The sequence below is a fragment of the Sapajus apella genome, unplaced genomic scaffold, assembly GCF_009761245.1.
Source record: "Sapajus apella isolate SASKATOON/1434 unplaced genomic scaffold, GSC_monkey_1.0 scaffold18, whole genome shotgun sequence".
Taxonomy (NCBI): domain Eukaryota; kingdom Metazoa; phylum Chordata; class Mammalia; order Primates; family Cebidae; genus Sapajus; species Sapajus apella.
Window position 1 is genome coordinate 24,698,656 of NW_022436958.1, and position 16,367 is coordinate 24,715,022.

The 16,367-nt window shown below is 37.7% G+C and overlaps 1 protein-coding gene across 8 annotated transcripts in view; it reads left to right on the forward strand.

Moving 5' to 3' along the window:
• Positions 1-16,367, forward strand: part of TANK (TRAF family member associated NFKB activator) — a 96,153-nt gene that overhangs the window by 16,732 nt on the left and 63,054 nt on the right. For 3 of the 8 annotated variants that reach the window (XR_004271340.1, XM_032286525.1, XM_032286523.1), the window contains exon 1: positions 3,391-3,544. The exons of 4 other annotated variants lie outside the window; for them this stretch is intronic. The gene's annotated coding sequence lies outside the window, so the exon portion shown is untranslated. Of the gene's footprint in view, positions 1-3,353; positions 3,545-16,367 lie in introns of those variants that run through there. One more of the 8 variants, XM_032286527.1, reaches the window with a different exon arrangement.

Genomic DNA, 16,367 nt, shown 5'->3' on the forward strand with positions numbered 1-16,367 from the left:
CAACCCCTTTCATTATTAGCTTCACAAGCTTAGATACAGAGCATCATACCTATCCACTCCCTTTGGGATATTGCTGGTATTCACTAGGCCATAGCTAAAAAATGGGTCATATAGAGAGGTACTAAAGGGAGAGATTAAGGTAAAGAGGTATAAAATACTTCTTAGTTGTCACACATAGTAGTGGAGTTACTAGCAGGGGCTGTAAGGCAGGTAGCTTCCTTACTAGTGCCTTTGCTTGCCTTCCAGCAAAAAAGCACATATTCATTTCAGCTTCACAGTTCTTGCAATAGTACATGTTCATTTCAGCTTCACAGTTCTTGCAATAAATGCAATATTCTCAAATTCTGGAATTAAGGTGTTTGTCAACAGGGTTCCAGCTGCTCTTATAGTGCCTTTCTGTGAGTTAGAAAAAGCACCTCTCTGAGAAGACACAGGCTGAAGGAGGCAAGGCTTGGCAAGTGAGCACAGCCTACTCAACCATACACAGTAGCCCTAGTTGTCAGTTTGCCTTCTGAGGCCATTATGAGTTCTCATGTTTTTCTGATTTTTCATAGGCATTTTAGTTGGAGAGTCTGCAACATAAACAGCCAGTCCAGGTGTCATCGTAAATCAGAAGTCAACCAGATTCCATTAATAGTAATATTTCATATCAAAGATTTGACTGAAAACATACCTGACATTCCAAGTTGTAGTAAGTGTTTATATTGGCAGGTTTTTGTCCCTAGATTTATATTCAGAACTCTCAATAAAATATTAAGCAGTTTTAAAACTAGGTTCTAAAATATTTTTGAGACAGAGTCTCTCTTTGTTGCCCAGGCTGGAGTGCAGTGGCACAATCCCAGCTGACTGAAACCAGGTTCAAACAATCCTCCCGCCTCAGCCTCCCGTATAGCTGGGATTACAGATGTGCAGCACCACATCCAGATAATTTCTGTATTTTTCGTTGAAACAGGGTTTCACCACATTGGCCAGGCTCGTCTTGATCTCCTGACTTCAAATGATCAACGCACCTTGGTCTCCCAAAGTGCTCAGATTACAGGCGTGAGCCACTGCGCCTGGCCAGATTCCAAAATATATTAAAAAGGCCTGCAATTCTCCCATCTTCTTTTAATTAATTAATTTATTATTTTCATTTTTAATAGAGACGTGGTCTTACTATGTTGCCTAGGCTGATCTCAAACTCCTGAGCTCAAGTGATCCTCTCAGTTTGGTCTCCCAAAGTGTTAGAATTACATGTGTGAGCACCACACCCAGCCAATTCCCCATTTTTATCCCACCATACCCAACCTCCAATGCCACAGCACTGCTCACTAACTTGAGATATATAATAATTTGAGGGAAAGAAAGTTGGAATAAAATTAAGTCATTATTTAAAAAGATTATTCCTCAAATAAATGTCTCAATTCAATTTCTAACCTTTATAAAACATATTATATGTAAATTCTTAAAAAATCATGATAGGAAATGGAAAATGTTTGATACCATTTTAGCATTATTTAGAAAATAATTCTACCAGCATTTATGCAGATTTCACATATAGTGGAATTATGCAGCTACTTCTCTTTATGACTATATCATAGGAGTAGAAAGAGAGAAAAATATGTATTTAAGAAATGTGTATCTCTAGCTTATTTCCTTTTACAAAGTTTTTAGCACCTCCATATTTCAAAATGCCTATGCATTCAGCTTTAGATTCAGAGTATATTACTAAATTCCACTGTATCAATCAGAAATCTTCAAAGCATCCTATTTACTTTGTTCAAGCAGTGCTGAATAAACTGGACTTTATCAAAATTAAGAATTTCTGCTTTGTAAAGGATACTGTCAAGAGAATGAAAAGACAAGCCACAGACAAGGAGAAAACTTTTGCAAAAGACATATCTGATAAAGGACTGTTATCAAAAATATACAAAGAACACTTAAAACTCAGCATTTGGAGAACAAGCTGATTAAAAAACGAGCCAAAGGCCTTTACAAATACCTCCCCAAAGAAGAAAAACAGAGGCAAATAAATAGGCATATGAAAAGATCCTCCACATCATATGTCATCAGGGAAATGCAAATTAAAACAACAATGAAATACCACACAGACTTATTAGAATGGCCAAAATCCAGAACACTTAACAACATGAAATGCTGGCAAGGATTTGGGGTAACAGGGAACTCTTACTCATTCCTGGTGGGAATGCAAAATGGTATCCACTTTGGAAGACAATTTGGCAATTGCTTACAAAAGTAAACATTCTCTTACCTTATGATCCAGCACAATCATACTCCTTGGTATTTACCCAAAGGAGATGAAAACATGTCCACACAAAGAGCCTGCACACAGTTATTTATAGCAGCTTTTTTCATCACACCAGGGTAAGGGATATTGATAATGGGCAATGGCTATGCTTGTGCAGAGGCAGAAAAATATGGAAAATCTTTGGACATTCCTTTCAATTTTGCTGTGAATATAAAACTGCTCTTTAAAAAAAGTTAAAAATATATATTTTTTAAAGCAGTACTGTGTTGTCATGTTTAACTCACTTACTACAAGAAAATTATTTAGCTGGTCAAAACGTTATAGATGAGAAGTTTCTGTTTGTTAAAAAGATTGTTTCAAATATATTTGGGCTTTGACTTTTAAAAGTATAGAGCAACATTCAAGATAACTAGACAGAATGCACTGCAACTTAGCAGGTTTTCCTTGGACTTACTAGCCTAAGGAAAAATGTGTAAACATCCATGATTCAGAAGTATAGGGAGATACTGGGGCAGCCAGAACCTCATCCCTTGCTCTAAAAGGAAACGATATCTTTCTTGCCGTATCTAAGATTTGAATCTTAGAGAATATTCATACATGGTCAGGAATTGGAATAATGGGGAAGTCTTCATTCATGGGAAAATTTCTAATAAAGTTGTACCTCCATTTCCAGCCATTCCTCTTTAACAAATACATTTAGTGAAAAATTTTTTTAGTTGGGAGAAACCAAATGGATATGCGTATATGCAGTGTTTCTCAGAGTGTGGGCTTTAACAACCTTTAATTACATACGTTCACGAGGATCTGTTGAAAATGCATGTTCCTGGGCTTCACCCCAGCTGCTCTGAAATGAAACCTATAGGAGTAGGTTGGTGAAACTACATCTTGTTTCTCAGGTGATTCTTGTGTAGTTTAACTCATATATAGTTTGATGTCATTTATTTAATGGTTATTTATTTACCGGTTATTTATCGTTTGGCAAAAAATCTAGCAAAGACCCGCAAGTGACCTTGAAACTTCACATAGGATTCCCTTCCTCGGCTGCCTTACTTTCCCTAAGAAGCGGCGACTTGGCTGGACGGGGCGGGGACGGGCGGGGCAGAGGAGCCCTGGGCTGGGCGGGGCAGGGGGGAAGGGCCCTAGCCTGGCCTTGCCGGGTGGAAGGCGAAGGGATAACGGCTCCGCGCGCAGGCGCTGCCCTCTGAACTGGAACAAAAAGCAACTTCCGGTTGGAGTCACTCGGCCAGGCGCCGGCGACCTGACGCGAGAGGAAGCGTAGCCGAAACCCTGAATTGTGTGAGTAAGAAACTTTATGAATTGGTGGGTCCGAATCTGTCAGCACGGTGACAGAGAATTTGTGTGCGTGAGCGAGAGAGACGCGCTGACGGTAGGGAAGTCGCAGGGAGAGAAGCCGAGGAGCAGCAGAGACGACCAATTTGCAGTTTGGGGATTTTGTGCGGGAGAAACCACGCGAGTCCTTCCTCCCGAGCGGACTCTGCGGGGTTTTCCGAGCCCGAGATGCCAGCATAGCATCGTCGGTCCCTGCCCCAACGGCTTCAGGGGAGGGACTCCTCCCGGCTGCTTTGCCCGGGAAATGGGGGTGGCAGGGCCTGCCGTGTCGAGATGAGCAGTGGACTCGCCAGGAGCATCTATGACTTGCCTTGTAGACAGGGACTGCCTCCTAGAATCAAGTACTATCGTGGTTACTCTTTCGAAAACTTAATTGGTTCTTTCTGTTGTTTTCCCAAGGTGGTTGCACAATTCCCCTCTGCCTTCCTGTGGGGTGTCATCATAGCCTGGTCAATGAGAAGTTAGGTAACTTCCCAGAGGGTCACGGAGGAAGTGGGTGGCAAAGGCAAAAAGAACAGAAGCAAACCCCGCCCGCAGTGGGAATGCAGGCGTTAGGTAGAGTCCCAACGCCGCTATAAACTGACGAGCAAAGAGTTACAGGCAAAAAAAAGCTGTGCTTGTCAAGAAGTAGAAAGGGGGAGGATAATCAAAGAAGAGCTGTGTTTTTATTGCTATGCTGTAACGAGCAAAAGTAAAGCAGCCTTGCTATGTAAAGCCGTGTTTATCTCACCTCACAGGAGATGCTTTTGACAAGTTTTATTAAGGGAGAGGTGGTAGTAAAGGAAGTGAAGAGGTGACATGAAATTGAAGGAAAAGAAAACGAGCTGCCTCCCTACCGCAGTTGGAATACACAAGAGGTAGCAGAGAAGCAAGCAGTGTATTCTGTTAAAAAGTATTGTGGCCTCATTTGAGAAACGAGGGACTCGAAAATAATAGAACTATGTATAAAGCAGAAAGTGAGTTCCTTCTCAGGCCTCTCCCCAATGATATGTAATCCAAGCCTTCCACGTCTTTTCTACCTTCTTATGAAAATGAGATTATGCATACTGTTCTGTAATCTCTTTCAGATTAAATATATACATACAGTGAAAGTCTTGCCATATGTAGCTCTGTTTTATTGTAATGTCAGCATGGTATTGCATTGTGTAGATGTACCAAATTATAGTTAACTATCATTTACTACGTCCTGCCCATATATATTGCCCAATATTCTTCAAAATTATCTGTTACTCATTAGAATACAGATTTATTAATCCTTTATGAAATATAGCAAATATTTTCAAAAATTATCAATGCTTTGGTTTAAAATGCCCAGGTTTTTTATGTCATATAAGAAGGTAGTCCCCTCTCAAAAATTCTTAAAATCTGCTCCTATATTGTCAATTCTCTTTTTATGATTTACTCATTAAAACATCTGAAAATTATTTTTGTATAGTGTATATGATAAGGATTTAACTTTTTCTTTGTTTTTAATGAATGGGCAGCCATTTTTCTTGAAATCATTTGTTGAAATCATTTCTCTCCCAACTGACTAGAAATACCTCCTTAATACAGTAAATTCCCATGTGTACATGCATCTTTTCTTTAGACTTATCTGTTGCTTTTATCTTTTTGTCTCTTTCTTTACAAATACCAATCTGCTTTGACATTACATTTTCTAGTAATTCATAGGACAAGTCCGTCTTCATTTTTCCTTTTACAAATTTTCTTGAACATAATTGCATTATCTTTGAGATAAAATTTAAACTGTTAATGCTTCATTAAAATAATCTTTTGGGATTTAACCATTTTTTTTCTTATATTTTGTGATTAGTATGTAGATGAGTGTTTATGTATCTGACCAACTTTCTAAATTTATTAGTTTTAATAAATTGTTTCACTTGAATTTTCTAGGAAAACAATAATCTAATTATAATAATCTTATCTCCTTCTTTCTTTGCTTTAATGAATTGCTGGCTTCCCCAGAACAGTGGTAAATAATAACAGTGATTCTGGCCATCTTTTATCTTGTTTCTTAGTTTGGGGATGTTTTTACTATGTCACTGTTAAATATGAAGTTACCATTAATTTGTAATAAATTCTATTTATCATGTTTAATATTTCTAGCTCATGATTTTTACAGAGAACTATTTGGATTGTATCCAAAGTCATTTTTGCTACTGGAGATGGGGAGGGTCTATTGCATTAGCTAGCACTTTGAGAACAATTTTGAATGATAGATATTGGGTATTCATTTGGTATGTATATATATTTCTTGTCGTGTTAAGATAATGTCTCTTCATTACTTATTAACTTTTTTTTTTAATCAGGAATGGAAGTTGGATTTTGTCAAATGGCTTTTTGACATCTATCATAACGTTTGTAGGTACTTTTCATCTTTGACCTAATAAGGTAGTGAATTATTTTAGTATATTTCCAGTTTGTGAACCAATCTTACACTCAGTCATGGTGTGGTATTTAAGTATATATTGGTTCCTTTGGTAGCATTTTTATTTAAAATCAATAATTGAGATTCATTTTATACTCACTTTTTTGTTATCTTTGCTCGGTTTTGATGTCAAGGTTATGCTGATTTCCTAAAAAGAACTGGGAAGAGTTCCTCTTCCTCTGCTCTGATGTAGTTTAAATAGCCAAAGAACTCTCTTCTTTGAAGGTTTGAAATAATTCACTTGTGAAACCATCTAGGTCTGAGAGTACATTGTTCTTAAGACAGCAACAATATTCAGCAAAATGGTCCAGAACAAACAAACACCCCTTGGAGTAAATACAATTAAATGAAAGAGCCTGGGACACCAGTAATGTCAAGAACTAAAGAACAGCTGCTCTACTGATCTTGGTTATTTCCCACACACACACAACTTTTTTTTCCTGGGCAAGGAAAAATGCTGTAGGTAGGCTGAGGCTGTTAAGTAAAATGTCTTGCTATTCTTTATCTTCCCTTCTGCAGTTATGTTACAGAAGCAATGGTATTGTTTCTACATGGACAGGTTTGTCTATGCCCTGAAAGAAACCAAGAGTGAAACTCAACTGGGAAAGTATCAGTTTCACTTTGTTGTCACTAGCTTCCCAATTTTGCCGGGAAATTTCTTACTTTAAAGGTAATAACCAACCTGACATTTTACTGTAGCCAAATCCTACAGAGAGTTTCAAAATGAGTGGGTGAAAAATATACAAGCTTAACATGGTTATACTTATTTAATATGAAGTGAAAATCATTAGCACAGTTCAGGTATGTGCATGTACATGGAGCACTGCTATTATCTAACAAAAGCCCACCTTTTTACTTGACTAGTAGTTTACTGTTAATGTATAGTTAATAGTGTATAGACTTTTATAAATGATTATTTCAAATGCTTTTTGATTGCCTTCAAAAATATGACTTGAGACAGGTAATGTAATTTGGCAGTTTGTATCTGTGAACTATGGAGGATACCTACAGACACTCAAGTGTTATTTATAGTAGGATGCAGGCATTATGTGAATGCTTGAGTATTTAGTTCCATTTATGGGCTATTATAGCAAAAGTAATTGGGGACTTGTTCTATGATGAAGAAAGACTGCATGTTTTTTAAAACCATAGCCGTTGTCCAAAAGCAAATGGTAAATAAAAATAGCCTGTTGACATAAAGCTTCACTATTTTGATGGTATGCATTAGCTGATTGACTGTTACTACTATTTATCCTTTTTGTTTTCTAACACCTTATAAGCATAAATATTACTGTTTAATTGCAGTTTGTTTGTGTTCGGTTATGTAAAGCCTAGTTTTAGTTTCTATTTTCTGTAGAATTTATGCTGTGACTGCCATTTCCCACCTGCTATCTCCTATGCTTGCTGCCATGGTTTTCAATCATGAATACAGGGAAAGAGGAGTCTATTATTTAGTTATGTAACAAAAATCTCTTATAGTTCAGAACCAAGATTATGATTACTTTCAGGAAGGGATGTCATTAATATGAAATGAACTGCCTTTTCAGTGAGTGGTTAATTAATTTTCAGAGTCTTTTAAACTAGGTGCAGTATTTGGCCACTGTTCAAGTAAGTTGAGGGGGACTGGTACTACGTCCTATGCAACTGAAAACAAAGCTTTGGGACCTGTGTAGTACATGTGTCACATTTTCCAATTCCTAATCTATAAAAGCTTTTTAAATTGTGATAAAATTAACATAGCATAAAATTTACCATCTTATCCTTTTTAAACTATGTGGTTCAGTGTTAAATGCATTCACATTGCTGTGCAATCAAAAAAAATTTTTAAAGGGACTTATTTTTCTTAAGCAAAAGAGTTTCAGAAGTAAATAGTGGCAATTGTTTGTCTCATGGAAAATTTCCTGGACAGTAACTTTTTACCTTCAGAGATATATTCTCTACAAATGGTAATTATTAGTAGTAAGTTATGAGAGTAAACAGTTTGAGTACTAATGATCTATAATAGCTTTTACTTAACACCAGTAATTTTTCTTTGCAAAAAAGAAAATAGATTGCTAACATTGAAAACAAAGTCTTCTAAGTCATTGCAGTAAGGAATTAATGGAGATTGAGTAGACAAAACTAATATGAGTTCCATTTTGATGGTTACTTAGCAAGTTGAAGTTATGAAAGTCTTTGAAATATTTGCTGGACAAATATTGATTGTTTTGCAGGACAATAGCAAAATGACCCAATCAGGTAATAATTTTGCCAGAGAGTGACTCGCTGAAACGGACAGAAGTTAGAGACTTAGATTCTTTCGAAATAAAAGATGTATATTTTTTAATTGCTTGAAGAAAGATTTTTGGAACCAGTCAGCACATCAACTGTTATTGTGAGATATTCAAGTGGTTTTACTATTCATAACCATTTATTGTGTGGAATTTACTGGAATGTGATTTCATAACCTCAAGTATTTGGAATCCCAAAAGTAGAAGTACCTTTCCCTTGATATTGTTATTTCTCAACCTTTAAACATTCATATTTCCTTTCTGATAAACATTAAAATCTCACAAATTCTAGAGGATTGTAATACATGTTCCTTCCCATACAATCCTACTCCTCCTTTATGCCTCCCCATACTGACTACTGACTTTCTCTTCTAGTTCCCTCATCCGTGAATATTATTGAGTCCTTTTTTATATGATTTATAATAAGAGAGTTTTAATATTAATTATTTTAAAATTTGCATCCTCTCTCCTCCATCTTTAGATTCTAACATTGCCCCTGCTCAGAGGAGAGGATACCCCTTAAAGATTACTGAATTGAGCACAGCCAACTGAGCAGTGCCATGTTTATGTTCATCTCAGAGGATGAGAATACCACATGCCTACTTTCCCTGTTGGTGTTATGCTGTTTAGTTGTGCACTTAAACCCATAGTATTTGATAAGTAGTCTCAAAGAAAGAAGTATTACTGGAGAAAAAAAGGAAGTAAGGCCAAACTGAGACTCATGGGTGTGGTCTTTGACTGTGAAATCTTTTAGCTCTTGCAAGATAGCATAGAAAATTTCACCAAGTTCTAACATCCAGCAAAATGGAGAACATGTAATGGGGAGCCTTGGGTTTAACCAGTGAGATTGTCTTGTTTGTCCTATTGCATTTAGCCAGCCAGCCAGCTTATGGAAAAATACAAAATTCAAATTCTAACACTGCTGCATTTATGATATTTAAGGTTTCTATTATATCAGCTGGCTGGGTGGAGCACAGAAACAGTATAGTGCAATATGCTCTGGGTATATTCATGACAAAAGCTTACAACGTAGAAAGAGAATAGAAATGCAAGTTGTCAGTTGGAGAGTTGGCTGCTTGTGTTATATAACTCCTTAAAAGTGGAAAATGATCATAAGTAACAGTTGACAGTTCTCTTCAGTTTCCTTTCTTCAGGTAAGGAAAACATACTTAATATTTCTGAGACCTTTAAAGGTCTTCCTAACCATCCAAAAGAGACCTTGTTTATGTGTGTATGCCATGTTGTTTACTGATTTGTTTTTTTGTTCTTGATGCTTTTTGTGAGTGAGAAGACAAACATATAGGTAAGATACAGAAAAGACAGGATGTAGTGGGGCACAGTGGCTTTATGCCTAAAATCTCAACTACTCAGAAGGCTGAGATAGGAGGATTGCTTGAGGTGAGGAGTCTAGGCGACAGTGAGCTATGATTGCACTACCACACTCACTGCACTCTAGCCGGTGGGGACAGAGGGAGGCTCTGTCTCAAAAAAAAAAAAATTAGATTGTGTTTGTTATTCACAGATTCACCTCTTCATGTGCTACAGTGGCAACTTTTCTGAAACAGAGTATGAACTCCTTTTATTATTCATAGCCCAAGGGGTTGGGAAAGGCTGGTGGTTTTCTTTTCTAGAGTAAAGTAGAAGGGGTAGCAGTCACTCAAGGTGATTTCCTTTCCCCATCCTGAAACTGCTTTAGATTTGAGTTGGTCTCTCACCGCAAGTGTGAACTCTGGCAGAACATTTACCCAGAAACAGAATAGGCTCAGCAATTGGGGAAACCCAGCAGAGGAGCCTTGCCTGCCTCCCAAATTACTCACATTTGTCTCTATCACCTACAAAATAGTAGACCTTACTAAAGAATTACTAATCATCCTGGGGTGAAGATGGCCAAAATTCTACCTTTAAGCCTTTGATTCTGTTCCAATGTGGAATACATATGTGTGTGTGTGTGTGTGTGTGTGTGTGTGTAACTGATCAGAGTTCAGATGTTCTGCTTGAACAGGCAATTGGAGGTAGAATATCGTTTGGCTGATACACTCTCAGACTCAGTGCAGCTCCAGAAGCACCACTAACTTTAATTACTACTTTATCCAGGATTGGTTGGCTATCATTTGACAGCATAATAATGGCTGCCAAAGACAGCAGACTTAAGATATTGTATCTATTATCAACCTAATGAAACTGAGGCAAAATAAATATAGGGAGTTTATTCAGGTAAAGGTTGAGGGCAGCTGCCCCATGGGACACACTTCCAGGTTGCCTTGGGGAGTGCTTCCTTCGGCCTTTGTTGCAACCCGGGTTTTTAAAGGCAAAAGAGGACAAGGAATGGGCTTAGTTACTTGATAGGAATTCTCATTGGTTTACAGAAATAACATTGATTAGTGATTATACATTGTTGAACTATAGGGTATGAGTTATGGTATCTAATATATGGCATTTTATGACTACTTAGCATCACATAGTAGTTGGCTTCAAGAGGGTCATTTAGTTTACAGGGGAGAGGGAGACGTGACTGCCGTCACACACTCACATTTCAGTGCCTCTCTGGGCCTGATAATTAAAAGGGGTTTGTACTCCTCACATTAAAAGTTTTTCTTTCTTACTATGAAATAAGGAGGGAAGTTCATTTTAAAAGGGATAGAGGAGTAAGGAGAATTACAGAACCAGTATAGAAGATTCAATACCCAGATAGCAGAAGTCCCAGAAAAGAATACAAAAGGAAAGAAATTGCCCCAAAAAAATTTCAAGAAAATTTCCAGGAACTGAAGGATGAATTTCCAGATTGAATAGGTGCCCACCAAGCACCTATTGCTATGATATAAATAGTTCATGGCCAGATATGGTCCTGAAATTTCAGAATCCTAGGGATAAAGAGAAAAAAAAAATCCTAATAGTTTTCAAAGAGAAAAAAAAAAATTGGCTAAGGCCAGGCACAGTGGCTCAGGCCTATAATCCAACCACTTTGGGAGGCTGAGGTGGGCAGATCACCTGAGGTTGGGAGTTCCAAGACCAGCCTGGCTAACATGGTGAAATCCAGTCTTTACTAAAAATACAAAAATTAGCCAGGTATGGTGGCACATGCCTGTAATTCCAGCTACTGTGGAGGCTATGGCACAAGAATCGCCACTTGAACCCCGGAGGTGAAGGTTGCAGTGAGCCGAGATCATGCCCTTGTACTCCAGCCTCAAGCAACAGAGCGAGACTCATCCAACATCAGGAATCAAAATGAATCTGATCTTCAATAAAAATAAACAGAAGCTAGAAGACAGCATAGCAAAGCTTTCAGAATTCTGAGGAAAAATTACTTCTAACCTAGAACTCTTAATCTGGCCAAACTATCAGTTAAGTTAGAAGGTAAAGATATTTTCAGTTATGCAAAGCCTCAAAAAATTTATTTCCCAAACACTTTCTCAGGAAGCTGCTCGAGAATTTGCATCACCACGTGGGGACATAAAACAAGAAAAGATTTGGGAGACTGAAAATGAGGGATTCAATTAGAGAAAGATGGACAAAGGGTATCCCCAAATTCAAGGTAAAGAAGGTCCCAACATGAAGGTTTTCCATCAGGCATAGAGAGCAACTAGTCTAGATTGGGGCAAGCCAGAAAGCTTACAAAGTGATTCTTCTAAAGAGATAGAATACCTGAAGTGTCTGAATGTGTTGAGGAGCTCCGTTAGTGGCGATAGGAAACAAAGCAAACAAAAGTTTTCAGGAAAAAAAATTTTCAGGAAAGGAACAGCATCCATGATATATTATGTTGTTCAGCAGTGCATAGCATTACATAGTAATAAGAATGTAAAAGCTGAATCATAATCTAATGAAAAGTTAGATGTAACTATATTGGAGAAATGGGAAGAATAGGAAGTAGGGGATGTTTAAAGAGAACTGAATCATAATTTTCCATGATGGGGAGACAAAAACTGCAAAATCAGTAGTGGCAATATTACATGTTATTTGGAGATAACAGAGATAAATACAAAAAAGAGTAAGTCAAAAGAATGGTTGCCAAGGTGTTGCAGGAAATAGGGAGGGGAAAGTAGTGGACTACTATTTTTCTTGTCTTATAGAACTACTCAACTTACTAAGATATAGGTCTGAATAGCTCTGATTAAAATAAAAACTAAATTAGAGGGTACAGAGCTAGAGGCTTTGCTTTAGCAACAGAAAGACCTAGATTTATCTGGTTCTTCCATTTTCTAATTCTGTGTCTTTTGCAACTTAATTACCCTTTTGAAGCTCAGTTTACTCCTCTGTAAAAGGAAGACAATATATGCTTCTACAGAGGGAAGATTAAAAATGAGGTAGCCTATGTAAAGCACCTGCAAATAGATCTTTGTTCCTACCCCAACCCCAATGCTTACCATGATCAAATAGGGAACCATCTTCTGCACTGTTGGGATGATTGCCATTCAACCAGAGGACTGGTATTGTCTTTCTGGTCCATGACCGTGTGCCTCTTTGAATTAAAGGCATGTCTTTGAGATCTGTCCTCTCTCTCAACTATCTGTAGATAGTTTGAGAATTTAAATAGAATTAGGATGATAAGAGTATCGGTAGGGGGAACATCAAGTTAAAAATGTCATTGCTACTTAGTGGGAGATGGGCTATGGTCACAGTCAAATTTCTCAACAGAACTTTAGCGCAAATGCCATTAATAGAGAAAACATTTGTCATCCAGGCTGATGAGTTATGGAAATTTTATGGAACCATGATCAACAAAGTGCTGTTGCTCTGGGCCATCTGCCAAAGTATCAAAATACCTTTATTTATTTATTTGAGAAAGTCTTCTACCTTAGCAACTGCAATTTTTGTTCCTAAATTCTATATACTTCTTGTAGAATAATTCAAAAAGCAGATCACTGTGGGAAAAAAGGCAACTTTATGAAAACTGAAAACCTGTTTCTCTGCATTGGTGCATATTTGTGTAGTGTTTTCCAAGCTATGACTCGACCCCCTATGGCAGTAATTTTAAACCCATCTTCAATCTCCTCCCCGTAGAAAATTAGATCAGGAGTCTTGGACGGGGTTTGGTATTCTATTTTTTAAAATCATTGTGGGTGATTCTAATGTACTGACAGGTTGCAAACCAGTGTCCTATAGCCGGACTCTACCCCAAGATTCTAAATTGGGAGAGATGGGGAAACAGAGGTCGATAGAAAGGTTAAATGACTTGTTTACTCTCATCTATCTCCAAGCTTGTCTACACTGGACATGTGTTATGAACTTCAACTCTGATTTTATCATCTTTAGTTGACTAGGCTTTAATTTAGATTACCTAAATTGCTTTAACAGACAAATTAGTACATTTTACACAAGATGTGGTATAGTTGAAAATTTGGTTTGCAGTCTTTATTTTATAATGTCTTTTTATTTTTTTTCCAGAGACAAAGGAAGTAAAACAGCAAATCTGAGTTTCTAATCAACCATTTCTTCCCCACAGTAGGGTGGCACAGAAAGTATTAAAATTTCTAGGTCTTAATATTCATATTTGAGGTAAACTGGTGTGGCCTTGAAAAGGGTAGAAAGTTAGGTAATTTTGGCACAGGTGTAGGTTTGAAAGGTTGGTCTGTTGGACTGCCCAAGGATTGTTGTAGCTTTGTCTTCAGGAGTATTCAACAGTCTGAAGGAAAGAACTTGTTGCATGGTACTGGATTAAAAATATTGGATCTGGTTTTAAGCCAATATATTAAAGTCATACCCTACACATCTTGGGAGTTACTGGAAATGGAGATCTGGAAATCTCTGAAACCTTATTTATTTTTTCATTCGAGTTCTCACAATTACTTCTAATAACACAAGTTGCGACTTGCAAACATTTGCCCAACAGCCTCTAGGTGTCCTCAGGGAAATTAAAAGCAAGGAGTATGAAGAGCTGTAGAGTCCTGTGCTAGTGGTTAAGCGCTTTATAATTATGTGGGCTTTTGTCTGTTCCTGTTTATCATTGGGAATGTTTTCAAGGCTAAATGGCTGCTCAGCAATTTTAAGCTGTGATTTAAAGAGAAATTAGGCCCTTTTGTGAAAAGGTCTTCTATCTCTTGAAATTTCAACTCTTTTTTTTTTTTGAGATGGAGTCTCACTCTGTCACCAGGGCTGGAGTGCAGTGGTGCAATCTCAGTTCACTGCAACCTCCACCTCCCGGGCGCAAGTGATTCTTCTGCCTCAGCCTCCTGAGGATTACAGGTGCCTGCCTCTATGCCCAGCTAATTTTTTGTATTTTTAGTAGAGACAGGGTTTCACCATGTTGGCCAGGCTGGTCTCGAACTCCTGACCTTGTGATTCACCCACCTCAGCCTCCCAAAGTGCCGGGATTACAGGCGTAAGCCACCATGCCTGGCCAAATTTCGCCTCTTTTTTCATAGAAGAGCTCTCTTTGTCCATAGTTTTGTTCTAATACAGTAAATGACTCAGGGATGCTGGAGGGGCACCTAACGTGTTAACTCATAAGATTTTAACTACTTCTCTTTCAAAACAACTTTGCCATTTACGAATCTTGTGCAGCCTGTGACTTCTCCTGTGTCTTGTGTATGGGGAATCTTTTTGAGGTTACTGAAAATATTTTTTTTTTAAACTTTTCTGGTTAAGACCAAAAGATAGATACAAACCCTACCGCTCTTTTGAAAAATCATTAGTAATACTACCTTATTATTTATTTATAAATCTGTAGAGAAGATACTTAAGGAAAATTATGCATTCAAATACTCTGCCAGAGTTGTTTTTCCTTTTATTTAACAGCATATAAAGGTTAACAAAGCACAGCATTAGATAACATTTCTACCTATTTGATTAAGTATTTTTACATAAAATAACAGAAATAAAATGTCATATACTATTTTATGCATTTGCTAGTTTTCCTTCTGACCTTCAAATAAGTAATAAGTGGGCTTGTCCTTTTTTTGGTAGGAAAAAACATGTACATTTTGTGCTATAAGGTGGTGCAATAAAGCATATTGTTTTTCTCTATTGTTTTCTTTTCAAAAATGTAGTTTTTTTCGGCATTTTTTTTTTTTTTGGTAAAAAGATTTTGGCGTAATTGACCATTCAAGGATGCACTAGTATCAGAGGACATTAAAAACAAGACTTCAAGAATACAAACAATAGGGAAGGCATAGTTAGCTTTCATTTTTTTCCTATAGATAACTATACAGTTGGTGCTTTCTTCCTCCTTATTATGATGTCTCTTCTAGCATTGGTGTCCACAACTGGATTCAATCAATGTCTTCCCTCTCCCACTGAAAATTCTCTTTCTGTCTCTTTATGTCTGGCTAACACCACTGTCTATTGGATGTTTTGAAAAATAATGGCTGGTGAACTATCTGCAACAAAATCACTGGAGGCAGTTTGCTAATTAGGATGTAGATTCCGGCAGGCATGGTGGCTCACTGTAATTCCAGCACTTTGGGAGGCCGAGGTGGGTGGATCACCTGAGGTCAAGAGTTATAGACCAGCCTTACAAACGTGGAGAAACCACATCTTTACTAAAAATACAAAATTTAGGTGGGTATGATGGCGCATGCCTGTAATCACAGCTACTTGGGAGGCTGAGGCAGGAGAATTGCTTGAACCCAGAAGATGGAGGTTGCAGTGAGCCGAGATCTTGCCATGGCAAGCCAGCTTGGGCAACAAGAGCAAAACTCTGTCAAAAAAAAACCAAATAGAATGTAGATTCCTGGTCCCATTTCAGGCCAACTGATACGCAGTCACTGGTACCTGAATTGCTACCCTCTTTTGTATTGTGCACATCCAGTTGGCTACCAAATCCTGTTAATTCTTCTCTTGACATGTCTCTTGAATCCACTCATCTTTCATTTCCCCTGCTCTAGTTCAAGCTCATCTTTTACCTAGAATACGGCAATAGTTGCCTGTGGGATGGCCTCACTTTGTCACCCTCACTAGTTTGTGGTCTATGCTGGTACCTGTTCTAACTTTCTAAAATGGGTCCATCATCTCCTTGAAAACCCCTCATTACTCCTTGTATTAACATGTTAACATCTAAATTTCTTAGAGTGACATTTGAGGTCTACTATAGTCTAGCCATAACTGAGTCTGCTTTATGTGCTTCATGCAGTCCAAT